Genomic DNA, 16288 nt, shown 5'->3' on the forward strand with positions numbered 1-16288 from the left:
TGGGAGGGTACAATACAACAGAATTAGCAGACATGTTCCCTGTCCATAGTGAGCTTACGGTCTAGAGGACCTTCCACCTTAAACTGCACCCTTTTCATTAAACCTGCTTTTACTACCTGCCCCACTGTCACTCTTCTCCTGCCAACCCTGAGCCCCAAATTCCTCTCAGAACCTGCTTCCTCCACTTCTGTGTTCGCATAGCCAAGCAGTCATGGCCAAAACCCCTTTACCCTTTAATTTTGTGTGCATTCTACAAGAGTTAATCCTGGGTCCTCTATTCCTCCCATTCTATACTCATTGGCTTGAGGAGTTCATGTGCTCACATAGTTTCAACTAACACATCTGTGTGAATGATTCCCTATCCTAGCCCTATCCTCTCATCTGCTTTACTCTTGAATATCTCTTTTAGACTCCTAGTCATTCCCCTCTGTATACCAGCGCCTTAAATTCATTATGTTACAAACTGAACTCCCCATCTTTCCTCTTAATGCTTCTAATCTTCCTTTTTCATTGCTTTTGACAACACGCCCCCCTCTCTGTCCCAAAAGCTCACAACCTTGATGTCATCATTTAGGTGCCACCTTCAGTCGGCCTCTAACTCCTGCTGCTTCTTCCCCTTTGTTTCACAGTCTACTTCTTCCTCTTCCCCTTTAGGATCTATCCTCCCTTGGTTTAAGCCCTCATCACCTCAAGGCTGGACCATTACAACCACCTCCATTCTGTTCTTCCCTGCCTCGGACAATCCTATCCTTCAGTCTATCCTACATAAGCAATATCATCTTCGAAATGGTGCCTGGAAGAAGTCGTTCCCTTCCTTAAAAAACCTCCAAAGATTTTTCATTTCTTCTGGCATGACACAAAAAACACTTAAATATTGGATTCAAGGCCCTCCATCAGTCTCTTAATTATGATTTTCATTAAACACATACAATGTGTCAAGCACTGTTCTAAGTGTTGGTGTACAAGTTAATCAGGTCAGGCAAAGTCCCCATCCTATGTGGGCTCACTGTCTAAGTAGAGGGAGGATGGGTAGTGAAGCCCCATTTTACAGATGAGGAAACTGAGGCCCAGAGAAATTAGATTAGAACCCGGGCCCCCTGACTCTCAGACTTGTGCTCTTTCCACTAGGCAACACTGCTTCTTGTGCCTGTCTGGCTTCTTTTCCCTCTGGGCTCCTCCCTCACCAGTCTTCTAGCTGTATCATGCTCACTGCTCTCACATCTCTGACCCACTGCTTCCTCCTTTCCCCCCTCCTCACTTCCTCAAATCTGCCAAACTGCATTTCTCCACACTTGCCAATCCTTCCTCAGAAGCTACCTCCTCCTGGAAAAATTTAAACCTCTCTGAACACCCTCTTCCCCCATCAGCCACTTTAACACTTAAGTGTGTAACTGCTTATTTGGGTGTTATCCAGTTAATGATTTTATTATTTACTGTTGTTTTTAACTTTTTCATCTCTGCTCTGATTCTTTTATCTTTAGGATGTTTGGCAATATGCATCCATTAGTCTCCCCGCTTTGGTAAGAAGCACCTTGAGGGAAGGTTTACATTTCACTTCTGTGGTAGGTTCCCCTTTGCCCAGTATTAGCCAAAGGCATTTTCAATTGCCCTGTGATGGATCTGGGTTCTAATCTTATGGTTTGCCACATTTTCCGTGTGACTGTGGGCAAGTCACTTAACTACTCTGCGCCTCAGTTATGTCATCTGTAAATAGGGACTGTGAGCCCCACACGGGACATGGACTGCGTCCCACCTGATCATCTTATATCTACCCCAGTGCTTAGTACAGTGCCTGCCACCTAGTAAGTGCTTTACAAATGCCATAAAAAATAAAACAAAAAAAAAAATCCTAAGCCAAATGGCTGTCACCCACTTGCCAGAAATTTTTAATCTCTCACTTCAGGCTACTCAGGCAGCTCACTCAAAGTGCTCAGGCTATGGAGATTTGCTTATGGGGCGAGCTGAGCAATGCCAGCCTTCCCCCTCTGCAGGTGCTTGTAGGCTCAGGTTGCAGCCCCAGTATTAACATCATGCCCATTGGTGATTAATACCGAGCGCGGGGCAGGCAGAGTACATTTAGGGCCGCTTTGGTTCCTCACTGTGAAGACCTTTGGCTCGGAGACTAAACTGATCTCTGCAGCACTATTAGCCTGGGGGTTTGATCTGTCAAGGCTAAAGAGGGACTGGCTGGGGGGCGGAGGGGGGGGGTGGCGGAAACTTCCATACCCCCCTGACTTATGGCACAGATCTGTTCCAGCGGCCCTGTCAAGATAAAACTCGTATATTTCAAAAGATATCCCCACCTGCTAATCGTGACACCCAGATTAGTAAAACTGACTTTTATAAACATTTGATGGGCTTTTAACTGCTTGGACCAGTGGGAGGAGGTGGGGGGAGAGTGGCAGGGAGAGAAGAGCAAGCATATACCTTTAGTTGTGGGGGTCTAGAGTGGTCTTCTCTGGGTTTCTTTCCAGAGTCACACTGAAGCTCCTTATTCTGACCATTTTAAACCAGATTTCTGAGCCCACTTTTCTGCGCTCCCAACCTGAGCCCGAACCCATGTGGCCCAAAGTATGTGCAGCTTCTCCTAATGATTGATTGCCCATTTCCTAATTATTAAGCTGCCGTGTGCTCACCCTTGGATTTTGTTGGTAGTGTACTCTGAAATCTATGAGAAAATATTGTACTGCCTTTCCTGTTTCCCCTGACACTCCTGTGAGCTGTCTTGTGATGGTATAATATTCCTAATTTACTGATAGGGGAAATTAAAGGCTTATGGAGCAAAGTCATTTTCCCAGATCCCTCAGTGATTCAGGAACAGTGTCAGGATGTGAATGAGGCATTCCTGACTCTTAGCACTTACTCCTGTGGCCTTGGCAACCCTCTCCTAAATTGTGAATGTATGTTTGTGTGTGTGTATGTGTGTGTGTGTGTCTGTCTGTCTGCACGCACACATAAGTATACAAAAGTAGAATATGTAAATGCACATAGTGTAAAAATGCTGTGCTATCTGGTCCATAATTTACTGTTTGTGCCATTTATTGCATGATTGTGGGTGACATGTTTATGCCTTAAAAACTCACTTCCCAGCTAAACTTTCTCCCTTCCTTCAGATTGGCCCATGCATCAAACATCTGTTAACGGCCTCAACCTCCCCTTTCTCCTTGTTCCCCTCTTCTCTCTGTCTGCCCGTACTCTGCTTATTTAGGCGTTTTTGATGTGAGTTTTTTGGATTTCATTTCTTCTTTTGAGTATGTGGGTGTGTTTGGTGTCCATGTGTTTTTGAATTGCAGTGAAGTGTGTTCCACAACTGTGATACTGACTGTTTAAATAATATCAGCCCGGGCCTGGCAATCAGAAGACTTAAGGGTCTAATCCTAGCTCTGCCATTTGCTTGCTATGTGATGTTGGGCAAGTCGTTTAACTTCTCTGTGCTTCAGTTTCCTCTTCTGTAAAATGGGAAGTAAATACCAGTTCTCCCTTCTACCTAGACTGTGAGCCCCTTGTGGGACAGATAATTGATCTGGCCTGATTATCTTGTGTTTACCCCAGGACTTAGAACAGTGCTTGACACATAGTAAATGTCATTATTATTATTAGCCTAAAAGTCTCTGGCAGCAATACTGGTTGATGATGAGGAGAGGCTTAGTGATACCATGGTCTGTAATGTCACAAGCATAGAAGGAGAAAGAGGGTTTAGACTGAGAAAACAAGCTATGGCAAGAGGAAATCGGGTAGAGGAGAAGTAACTTAAATTCCTTGAAGCGCATGAACAAAAATATCTAGCAGTTACTGAGTGAATATAAGTATAATTATAAGTAGGGAATGATTAGCCAGAGAAATTGCTGTTATTGACTTCCCTTATTTCCAAACTATATGGATTGTCACTCTTGAAGGGCAAATTGAAAACATATTTTAGGTGGGAGGGGAAATATGGAGGCATAAGTGGGGTACAGGCATAGAGGGATTGTCATTCCTGGCAGTGATTCCAAAAGAGGACTTTCCATACAGAGTGAGAAAAACCTTATGGAAAATAGTTCCAGCTGGTGTCAAAAATTTCTGAGATTCCTCTTAAATATATTTGAAGATTTCTTTCCCATCCAGGCTGTTCTGCTGTCTCCTGCTTTGATCCTTCCCTGCAGCAAAGTCATAATCTGGCACTGATGATATCAGGCCCCTGCCATGGAAATGATTGCCCTGGTGTCTTAAGTGCAGCATCTTGATTTTTTTTTTTTCACTACAGGATCAAGATAAAATGGAGGGGGAGTTGAGATGGCTTGTTTAAATTCAAATAACTTCGGCAAGTGCAAAATGTGTTCTCTGAAAATCAAAGAGTTGCTGCCCAGTCACATTGAGCTTGAACAAATTTTCTTGGGGAATAGAAGTTTTTTGACTGAAGAGGCTTTAAAATAAGCTCCCCCACAGAAATGTTTGCCTGCCTTTCAACCCATCTTTTTTTTTTTTAGTAGTATTTAAGTGTTTATTTTATTGTAGGCACTGTACTAAATTCTAGGGTAGTTGCAAGATAATCAGATTGGACACAGTTCAGGTGTCACATAGGACTCACAGTCTTAATTTCCATTTTGCAGATGAGGTGACTGAGGCACCGAGAAGTTAAGTGACTTGTCCAAAGTCGCACAGCAGTCAAGTGGCAAAATGGGGATTAGAACCCAGGCCCTCCAACTTCCAGGCCTGTGCTCTTTTCACTGTGCCCTACTGCTTCTCATTTCTTTAGGATGATGCTCTACGTCTCTAGTCCGGTATCCAGTAATCAAAGATTCCTTTCATCTCCCCATGTCTGTGGGAACTCACTGAGCTTCCTCTCAGCCACCTTTTCTCTCTCCTTGAGATCTCCAGTTGTGAATTCCTAATTGGGGAAGTATGTTCCAATGTTAAAAGCCTGCAGCCTTGGTTTCTCTTTGGGGGCAAGGAGAGAACCAGAAGGGGAGAAGTAGGCAAGAAGGGGACCAGAGAATCATAAGAATGAAAGTGTCTCCTAATATCATTTAGCCCAACTCTTCCAATGCCGAAGATTAACTTCTGGCTGTGCAGTCGATCCTCCAGGAGAGCATTAACAGGTAGATCTTCTGCGATGGAGCATTAATTATTTCAGACCACTGTGGGCTATTCAGTGCATTGCTTTCTACCTTGTGCTCAGAGCTATTACTAGAGAGCAATGTCAGACTTCCGGAGAATTGGCCTCAATATGTCCAAATGGAAGCTGGAATCTTGCATTTAGCTGACGGCACCTGCTCACCAGTGGTATGCACCAGGGGCCTGGAATATTGCTTGGCAATTCTTTTGTGTGTTTTGTCTGAAATTCCAAAGTCCTCTCCACTTTGAGAAAGATGAGCGTTCCTTGCAACGTGAAATGCTTTTTTTTAAAAAAAAAAAACAACTTTTCCTCTAAACCTTTCACTGCCCCTAGGCCCCCGTCTGGTTACTTTTTTGTTGTTGTTTTCTTGAGGAGTGGGGCGTAGAGGAAGCTGGGGAAAAAGAGTAAAGGATGTTCAATTACAGCCAAGTTCCCAAATCAGCCACACCTCGTGAAACATGCATTCTGTGAGGACGGGGACATTTCTCTCACCAGACACAAAGCCTCCCACCACGGAGCCATCCGCCTCGCATTAATAAAAGCCGTATCCCAGCCCGCATCAAGTGCACTCACAAGTCCTGCATGTCCTGACCTTTGGAGGCTGTAGACATAAAATGTGGAGTGCTGTTTGGGCTTGAAATATCTGTTCCTCTCTCTTTATTTCTCCATGGAGCTTTCCTTCTCCTCTAGGATGTTCCATTCCTCTGGTTGTTCTCAGCTGTGTGCACTTGCACCCGACAAGACCAGGACGGGAGGGAGGACTAATTCTGATGGCTAACGCCACTGGAGGGCAGCTGCTGGATTCTGTTTCTGCAGGTGGAGCTATCATTTCAGCCATTTTCAGGTCCTCTTCTTCCTTGTTTGGGAGTTGTGAGCCTGAATGAGTTGTCCAGGGAGACCTCAGATACTCGGACGAAAGGTGATTGGGAAGTAGGAACCTTGAGCTTGCCGTGGTGGTGGGGGCCGTCACAGCCCCGGTAGATTATTTGTGGCCTCACAGTCCTGTGGTTTGGAAACCATCCTCCCGCTCAGTAGTTTTGAATTTCGAATGAGATCAGTCCCCCAAGGGAGAAGTGGTGGAGCCAAGCTTGAAGTTGGGGGAAAAAAATGGAAAAAGGAATTTGTAGATTGTCAAAGTCCTGTCCAGCCCTGTGATTCTGTGATTTGGGTTATCTCTTCTCTAGAGTGCTTAGTACAGCATTCCACACTTAATAAGTTTTCAGTAAATACCATTAACTGATCAGGATTTTGAATCACGGCTCTCAAATTGGGGAAAAAGTGTGTTGGTAGGTCATTGAGATTGGATGCAGCACACAACTTAGATCAATCAATGGTATTTTTTGAGTGCTTACTGTGTGTAGAGTACTGTACTAAGCACTTAATAACTGGAAAGAGGACATCCTTCTTCCCTGTTTGTGACATTAAAATATTGAAACTGAAAGTGCCCAGTCTTGAGTTGGTCCCAGGTACCATAGGGCTGAGTTCATTAGAGAGGAATGAACACATTAGAATATGATCACTAAATTTCATATAAAAAATAGTAGTTATTTTGATCCATGGATCCATATGTACTCAGTTCTCTTATATTGCTAAGGTGGTATTCTTGCAGAACATCACATTAAGGGAGTAGCAGTCACTCTGGGCTTGCCCATGCTAGGGTACAACCATTCCTCTGACTCCCTGCTGCACACAGGGAGATGCCTGCTATTGGAAGAATATTCCCAAATTCAGCCATTGTGTCCATTCAAAACACCTACTGAAAACACACTTTCTGACAGGACTGAGGACACATATTCCTTTAAATAGAAATGAAGTGTTTAATGTGGGAAAATACACATCCTACTCTCGGAAATATCCAACTTTAATGTTGCTCAGTTGTTGGGCATTTTATCACCCCTTTTTTGTTTTCTCAGAAAGAAAACTTTCAGAATTTCTTCTCCCCTCATAACGTTTTTTGCTCTGCCTTCAGCTTGATTGCTATTTTTCTCTCTCCTCCCTCAGGCCTACCTCTCCAGGCATTTCTAGGGTCAGCCGTGGTTTCTTTTCCATTTGTGAGCCTGCGAAGCTATCTCAAGAAGTTGGACAAGTTGGCCCTTATATTTTATTGCACCTGTAAAGCTGGGCAAAGGTCAACCGAGAGGGACCACTTCACTATTTGGTAGAATTCTGCCCAGAAGTTGGACACCCAAGCATCTTGAGGACCCCAGTCCTCTTGCCCCACTTCTAACCTCAGGTCTGTTAGAATACCCTTCTGTCTTCCTTCACAGTTGAAGAAAATAAAACAATCATCATCATCAATCGTATTTATTGAGCGCTTACTATGTGCAGTGTACTAAGCGCTTGGGAAGTACAAATTGGTAACATATAGAGACAGTCCCTACCCAACAGTGGGCTCAAAGTCTAAAACAATCTGGGTGATTATTTTGGGTGATGTTAAAACAATGACAGGGCCCTATCATTTGTGGATGGCGGGAGTGAAGTGACAATAATAGGGTTGGGGGGAAACCAAAGGGTATATAGATTGGGATGGAAAGTCGGGAGGGAAGCGGAGAGAGAAATTTATTGAGGGAGGTGTCGCAGTGTTTACCGGGTTGAGGGGCAGTGGTTCCCCTTCCCTCCTCCCCATTCCTATTTGAAAGGGCCGGGGCATCTTTGATTAGGTGCAGGTCAAAAGAATTTACACATTGTGACCTTAATAACTGGGGGTGATTGGCAGGCTGTCTGTGGGGAGGGGGCGGCATGGGCCCTTTCATCTCACTTAGTGCGGCGAGGAGACAATGGACCAGCACATTTTCCTTGTTGTTCCTCATTTGAAAAGGTCTGGTATCTCTACTAGGTACCTGTGACATGGGGGTCTTGATTGGGGTCTCATAAAGGGCTCTGTCAGTGTGTCCAAAGGCCAAGAATACAAAAGCGAGCAGTGGGTGGGGGTCTCAGCTGACCACTGAAGAAGGGAGGGGAGGGCCCGAGAGGCAGTGGAGGGAGAAGCAACCCCCGATGGGAGCCCTTAAAGAGGGGAGGGGAGGGGGGACCGAGAAGGCCCATTTTTGTCCCAAACTCATCAAGCACATCTGCAGGATTGTCCAAGCTGCTGCCTCCTGGTTTCAAAAGGAAAAATGATTGTTTGATAAACCGTCCCTGATTCACTACTTTCTCACAAGGGTGGGAGACCCAGCTCTGACCTCTGTATGATTTCACATCAGGCCCAGCTTTGCTGCCCTCGCCTCCCCCACCCCAACTGCTCGAGGAACTTTGAAATGCATCTCTTGGCTTCTCTCCCTCTCCCTTTCCCTCTCTTCCTCAATCTCTCTCTCTGTCTCTCACTCTCTTCCCACCCTTTCCTTCCCCCTTCACCCTCTTCTCCTTTCTCTTGTCCTCCCCCCATCCAACCATCTCCCCCACTGTCGTTCCTCCCGCTCTCCACTCCCTGGCTTTGTAAGAAGCCAGCGCATTGCTTGCGAGTTTAGGCGAGTAATTAGTCCAATCTTTCTGAGACAATAAAACCGCGGCACTCAGCGGGCCTCTTCCCACAATTTACATCCGTGCGGGCACTTGGGGGGACAACCAGGTGGCATATGCAGCATGTCGCTGCCTGTGACAATCAGTGGGATGGAAGGCCTGGGGCTCAAGGCCGGCTCGCCCCTGCTAACTCCAGGAATGTGCAGCGCATACATTAACATGTCTCCACACAATGCCCGTATTTTCAAACGGGCAGAGGCATCTTCCCAGTGAAAGGGAGGCTGGACCGCTGGGCCCAGACGGGTTCTCCGAAATGTTATTTCCCACTCTGCGCTTAGTCACTTGGAGCTAACATGGGAGACAAATGCAGTGCGTCCCCAAAGAGCCCGATCTTTGTATACAGTGTGTCCTCCCCCCTCCGCCCTGTCAATTTTGTGTGTTCACGGAGTGTTGATTTTAATGCAGGCTTGTGTTGTTTGGGGGATGGGGGGGGATTCGGGTTTCCCCTATAAATAATAATGCTTTGTCTCATGGTGGCCGCACTCAACAGAGGGTCTTGTAAGCTGGGGTCGATGGCAGATTTTGAGGGCAGAAAAGAATCCAAGCACCAGGAGGTAGAGGGTCCTGTCCCTGAGGATGTAACAGCTATAGGAGTTTCCCAAAATAGAGGCCTCGGGAACCCCTGAACATGCACAGAACCCTCCTCAGAGCAGTAGTAGTGGTAGTAGTAGTCGTTGTCATCATCACTGTACTAATTGTTTGTGCATTCACCTGGTGCAGTGAGCTATACTCAGTGCTTGAGAAGTACAGAATAATGAAATCACCCATTCTGTGCCCACAAGGAGCTTGCACTCTAACAGAGGAGACAAATAGAAAAATATATACCACTGGAGTGGTCAGTCACCTCTCAGGGTTGCACCTGGAGAGTTTCCAGTACTCTACCAGTCTCGGCAGTGGAAGGGAGAGTCAAGCAGAGGCGTACCCATTCCATTCCTAGATTGGCCAGTGGCTAGCGAGTGGAAGGCAATCTGATACAAGTCAGAACTCACCCGTCCCTCGGCAGCAGCGGCTTAGGAGAGAGTCGAGGACGGAGACTCAAGTTTACTGCACGGAAGGAGGCAATGGTAAACCACTTCCACATTTTTACCTAGAAAGTGTATGGATACACTACCCAGAATGATTGCAGATGGAGAGCGGGGCGTTATTGGAGAGATGTGTCTGGGATGTCGCTGTGGGTCGGAAACGACTCGACGGCATAAGACAAGACATGAATGATCCAAATAAACATATATACACAAGGCCTGAGTGCGGATGTCAATGAACTCAAAAGTGCCATTTATATGGCTAAGGGTTCTGGGAAATAGATTGGGGAAGGCTTGCTTGCAGTATGTTAGAACTCCACTCACAGGATGAAAGCCCTGAGGTATATGTACTAAACTTGATGGGAGCAAAGGCAGGGCATGGGTCTCAGAAGACGGGGAGGTGACATTGATATCTGAGGACTCCAAGGGGGCTCATGTGGCAGTCCACCTGGGAGGGCATAGGCAGGATCTAGAAGTTGGTGGAGGGTGGGATGAGGCCAGAGATTCACGGAGAAAGGAAATTCTGGGCCATGACAACTGAGGGCAGACACAGTCCCCCATTTGCAGACACCTAAAAGGAACGGAGTCGTAAAGATGGGGCATTTATTCAGGAGGTGCCCAACTTGGACAGAATCGATCAATCATTGGTATTGAGTGCTTATTATGTGCAGAACACTGTAGTGAGCACTTTGTGGAGTACAACATAACAGGGTTGGTAGACGTGTTCAGATGTCTACATTCAGAAATCCACATACATACAGAAGTGGAGGAAATGAGCTTGGCCTAGCGGAAAGAAGAGCACCAGCCTGGGAGTCAGGCCTTTGAAGCAATAAAAAGGAGCATTGTCTAGTGGTGAGAGTGCAGGCCTGAGAGTCGGAAGGACCTGTGTTCTAATCCTGCCCCCACTACTTGTCTGCTCTGTGACCTTGGGCAAGTCACTTCACTTCTCTATGCCTCAGCTATCTTGTCTGTAAAATGGGGATTAGGATTGTGAGCACCATGTGGGACATGAACTGTGTCCAACCTCATTACCTTGTATCTTCCCCAGTGCTCAGGGCAGTGCCTGGCAAATAGTAAGCACTTAACAAATGCCATTAAAAAAAAAGTCAGAGGACCTGAGTTCTAATGTTGGCTCCACCACTTGCCTGCTATATGATCTTGGGTAAGTAACAACCTCTCTGGGCCTCAGTTTCCTCAACTGCAAAATAGGGAATCAATACCTGTCCGCCCTCCTACTTAGACTGTGAGTCCCATGTGGGACAGGGACTGTGTCCGATCTAAGTTGTACCTACTCCAGTGCTTATACATAGTAAGTGCTTAATAAATACCAAACAATGGGGAAAAAAGGTGGGGAATTAAACCCTGGTTAGGATGGGAGCTTTGGAGAGCACTTGGGTAGAAGTGATCTATTCTTCAGGAATATGGGAAAGCTCATCTCTGACCTTTTGGGGACCTTCTGTGAAGTGGAATCAGTGAAACATTTCCACTGCGTACCCTGACAGTATTGAGCTTAACTGGCTCCTGCTGGGATCGTCAGCAGGATGACCAGGTGTCAGAAATTGCGTGGGGATCTTTCTCTCAAAGTTCAAGGTTGGGTCAGAGTTTAGGGTGCTGTCTGCGCCTCCTTGCTCTGGAGATAGAGGATCTTAGCCTTTGGAGTTAGTCATGGGAATATTTCCCTGAGATGGAATTCTTCAGTCCTTATGAAATGCCTACAGGATTTTGGTCAGTGTGGTAGCATCGGTCCACTCTGACAAGCTATCGAAGATTTAAAGTGGGCCCAAACTGCTTTAAAGGGATTGAGGGACAGGGTCATTGAGTTCTGAATTCTCCCAGCCTCCTTTCCTCTGGGAAGGTACAGAACCCTGAACCCCTCAGTGCCCATTTTTTTTAATGGAGAATTGGAGGGTGGAATCTTGTCTAGCCTTTCTCCTTCTCTCTCAGCATCAACTCTGGAACCCATTTTCCTTAAACCTCCCTGAGACAAAGAACCCAGAAACAGAGTTGGGGATGTTATAACGCTGTTGGGTTCTAGCTGACCGTCCTAGGAGTTGATAGGCCATCCTGGCCCAGTGGTGGGTGGGGAGGGCAAGTGCCCCGATACTTTCTCCTGCAACCTCCACTCCCAGCAAAACTGTGCTGCCCTTTTATTAATAACATTATTTATTCCACATTTATTATGTTCCAAGCACTGTGCTGAGAGCTGGGCCAGTTTCAAAGTAATCAGATTGGACACAGTCTCCGTCCCACATGGAGCTTGGGGGAGGGAGAACGGGTGACTTATCCCCATTTGGTCATCGAGGGATCCGAGGCACAGAGAGGTTAAGCATCTTGCTCAAGGTACGTGGTGGAGCGGGATTAGAACCCAGTTCTTCCAACTCCTAATGCTAGTTCTTTCCACTAGGTCACACTGCCGAGGGCTAGCCTAATCCGGAAGGCCTGAGTGCCGGCCGTGGTGGGGAGTAGTTTCACTATAGATCCGTGAGAGAGTCGGCGTCTGCCGTCACCCTGCGTGGGGACTGCAGTTTGGCGATCTGGGAGCCAGATGTGAAGAGGAGAGACTGTTGCAAGAAGGTGTATTAAAGTTCACCCATGTGCAGCTTTTTCTCCCTGACTCTCCTGTCTGTGCAGCCTCTTGCCATGCAGGGAGCCTCATTACAAATATGCTGAAGGGTCTTAGAGAGACTGTAAGACCTTGCCAGGCTTAGCCCCCCATTCCCACCCCCAGTGGAACCCTGGGCTGTTCTAATGTAGTGGGTTTCCCTCCGTTGGGGGGAAAAAATCTTGATGACCAAATAGTCATTCTCTGTCCTCCCCCCTCCGCTTTCCTCTTCCTTATTTCCTTTAAATGCCGATTTCACTTCTTTCTTTTTTCTCTGTTCTCTCTAGCCCCTCTTGTCTGTGTCGGCACTTCCTAAAGAGCCAGAAAGACAAAAAGCTTTGGTTGTGTGGAGGGCGGGGGTTAGAAAGGTTGCAGGGGCAGGTCGCTCCCTCCGATGGGTGTCTTGTCAGGGCCCGGCATGAAGGGCACAAACAGATCATAACCTTTAAATGAAAACGCGATGGAGGGGAGAGATGAAAGCATTGAAACAAATTAGATACATCTATAGGGGGTGCTCAACTGGAGAAAATTAGCATTTCTTACTAATTGGAGTGCAGGGCATTTCATTACAAGGTTTCATTACAAGGGGAAGAGTGCAGCAGGCCTCTTTGGGGATTTCGTGGGCTCGTTTATCCTTTTAAAAGTAAAATTGTATTTCAGGAGGGAGTTAGGAGCAGAGGGAGGAGAGAGGAATCGCTTTCAGTCTGAATTCTTTTCGCTCCCTAGAGACTTGCACGCATGGGGACTTGAAAAGCGGGAGGGGGAGGGCGGGGGGTTTGGATAGGTGGGGGTGGGAGCAAAAGAGGAAAATAACTGGAATTTGGGTGCTGGAAAGACAGTTGGTTTTCTTTGAAGTCTTGCTGTCTTGGGGTTTGCATGAGGGGAAAACCTAAAGGAAATGAAGATTGACTTTCTCCTTGTGAGTCTGTGGACAAGGGTAAGGAACGAGTCTCCGGAGGACTCCAACTTCTTGGGGAAAGCCACATTTGATCATTTATCAATCAGTGGTATTTATTGAGTGCTTTCTGTGTGCACAGCAGTGTACTAAGCACTTGGGAGAGCACAGTACAGCAGAGTGGTAAACATGTTCCCTGCCCACAAGGAGTTTGCAGTCCTTCCACAGTCTATTTGGGCATCGACCAAATTCACTGGGGAAAAAAAAAAATGAGTGGGGACAATTTTCTAATACCTATTGGTTGACAAGGCTACTCCTTCCAAGCAGACCCTAGAACTTTATCCTTTTCCCAGAGGGTCATTAGGTGCTATGGACAAACATTTTGCTCTCTCAACAAGGTCTGTGGTGATGCACAATCACAGCTTTGGGAAGGTCTTATCCCCATGGGGTTGTTTCATTCAACCTGACGATAAAATCTTCAAAATGTTCTCGCTGCTGATTTAGGGTCCTACGTCTAATGGCACAAATTAGTCTCGGAGAATTCAGAAGCCATTTAAGAAAACTCTCTTCCTCGTGCTTTTTTTTTTTTTTAAAGAACTAGTTCTTAGTGTATCTGAAATAACCTTTTTATGGTACTTGTTAAGTGCTTACTATGTAACAGGCACTGTACTAAGTGCTGGGGTACATACAAGATAATCAGGTGGGACGCAGTCTAAACTGGAGGGACGAGGATTTAATTCCCATTTTCCAGATGAAATAATGGAGGCACAGAGAAGTCGAGTAATTTACCCAAGGTCACACAGCATAGAAGTGGTGGAACTGAGATTGGAACCGAAGTCCTCTGACTCTCAGACTCGTGCTCTTTCCCCTAGGCCATGCTGCTTCCCCCGACTCTAAAATGTTTCCCGTCCTTGGTTCAGCTCAGTAAACCTGCTCTGCTAATATGTAAGGTTAGAGATTGAAATAAGAACTAGATCAGATGGTCAAGTGCAATATAGAGTTCATTACAATATCCTTTTTATTGTGGTGGAAAATCCTTCCATCACCAAGGTTCCTGTGAGGGCGTGAATTCTTACTTGGAGGGTTCTCTCGATGCCGAGATGTCTACAGTGCAAATGTGAAGTTTAACATTTACTGCTCATTCTAATGCTCAGATTATTGGCCTTTCTCCCTCCTGATCCTGACATCTCCTCTGCTCCCTTGAAACGGTAGCCCCTTTTTTTATTTTTTATGGTATTTGTTAAGCGTTTACAATGTACCAGGCACTGTTCTAAGCGCTGGGGTAGATAACAAGCAAATCAGGTTGAACATAGTCCCTTTCCCACATGGGGCGCTCAGTCTTATTCCCCATTTTACAGATGAGGTAACTGAGATTCAGTGAAGTGAAGTCACTTGCCTAAGGTCACACAGCAGATAAGTGGTGGATCCAGGATTAGAACCCAGATCCTTCTGACTCCCAGCCCGTGCTCTATCCACTGGGCCATGCTGCTACAATGAAGCAGCTCAATGAAGTCCATGCTCAACGAAGCCTCTCCTTGCTTTGGTGGGGATTTTAAATGAGCTGGGAGTCCCTGCTATGGTTAGTAGGCACAGACTGCTAATAGAGAGAAAAAGCCCATTTCCTCTGGAGAAAGAGGGCCATGCCAAGGTGACGGATGGACCCTGAGATTTATTGGAGCGGGCAACTTAAGAAACCCCCCGTGGCCAACAGCTTGTTTCCATCTCCCCCCTCAAAAAAAAAAGCCCCCTCCACATTCGCTCTCCAACATCCCTCCACCCTCCCCTCTTCTGCCCCTCAAATGAAAGGAGAAGAGAAGAAATGTGATGATCAGAGGAAGCAATTAGGAGATCATGAAAGTTAACAGAGCGGTAGCCAATATTGCCGCTTCGCTTTGCACACCCCTCCCTCCCCCCTCCTGTTTTCTCCATTGGATTTAAAACTGAAGTGCAGCTGTGTGCGTGGCTCTGGGCTCTAGCCAGTCCCTGCTGTCCCTTCACACGTGCATGTTGGTGTACATGGGTGTGTGCGTGTGGCTATGTGTGTGCATACCCCGGGATGGGGCTGGCTGTAGTTGATTGTACTTCGTTGCTTGACTGCCACTCCTGCCTTTGTTTCCACAGTGCTGTTCTAGAGCAGGCTACTTCTGACCTCTCCCAAGGCAGGATTGGGTGAAAATTTAAGAGCCCAGATTACCTTGCGCTCTCCTTTCCCAACAGTGAAGAAGGGCGGTGACTACTTTTTGCTGATGAGAGCAGGGAATGTGTCTGCCAACTCTGTTATATTGTTATATTGTACTCTCCCAAGTGCTTAGTACAGTACTGTGCACACAGTCAGTGCTCAATAAAATCGAGTGATTGACTGATGAGAGGCAACAAGAGACTAGGGAGCTAGCATAGGGCCAAGGTGGAACCATGTTTGAGACAGACAACGTGGACTGCATCGGGGAAAAGAGGCTGCTTGGGTGGGTCTGATGGGATAAAACCCAAGCCAACAGTTCAATGCTCATCATCTGAAAACCCCCTGATCGTTTCACCAGGATTGGAAGATGGCCCAGGGGACAGGTGATTGAATCTAGACTCTTTGGCTCAATTGGTGCTGCTACCCCCTGCCTTCTACTGTCTTGCTCCTCACTGTGGAAGCGTGTTTCTCACTGGACCTGTACTTCTGGACTTTTTTTCTCCTGTTGCCACAGTAGTAGCGTTATCCTTCAGTTTAAAAGTTGCCCAGCTTTAGTAGGGGAGAAAGGGACCTTGCAGTCTGTAGACTGTAAGCTTGTTATGGGTAGGTGAAGTATCTACCATCTCTATATCCTACCTTCCCAATCGCTTAGTACAGTGCTCTGCCACAGTAAGCCCTCAGTAAATAACATTGATTGATTTGATTGCAGTTAGAAGACATCAATCTTATCTATCCCCTCTGAAGAGCAGATTAAAGAGTGAGGAGGAATATGGTGTTTGAAGTTTGTATGCACATGGGCAGGGTAGGGGAGAGGACATGACTCAGAGCCTCGGATATTTACGAGCCTCCAACCATCAGACCGGAATCAGGGAGTCAGGGAGTTCCTCCTCCCATCCCTACTTTGGATAAAGGACTGGTGGGGAGCACTGACAGTCTCTTTGGAAAACCAGGCGGAGGAGAATGAGTTGAAGCAGTT

At 46.5% G+C, this 16288-nt stretch overlaps 1 protein-coding gene and 1 non-coding gene across 2 annotated transcripts in view; both read left to right on the forward strand.

The window, feature by feature from the left end:
* The window catches only part of FBXW4 (F-box and WD repeat domain containing 4), a 108037-nt gene that overhangs the window by 40911 nt on the left and 50838 nt on the right, over positions 1-16288 (forward strand). The gene's annotated exons all lie outside the window — the stretch shown is intronic.
* Positions 9456-9593, forward strand: LOC119938814. The gene has a single exon (XR_005454516.1). It is a non-coding gene; the product is annotated as a small nucleolar RNA SNORA7 (small nucleolar RNA).

Source organism: Tachyglossus aculeatus, chromosome 16 (genome assembly GCF_015852505.1).
Source record: "Tachyglossus aculeatus isolate mTacAcu1 chromosome 16, mTacAcu1.pri, whole genome shotgun sequence".
Taxonomy (NCBI): Eukaryota; Metazoa; Chordata; class Mammalia; order Monotremata; family Tachyglossidae; genus Tachyglossus; species Tachyglossus aculeatus.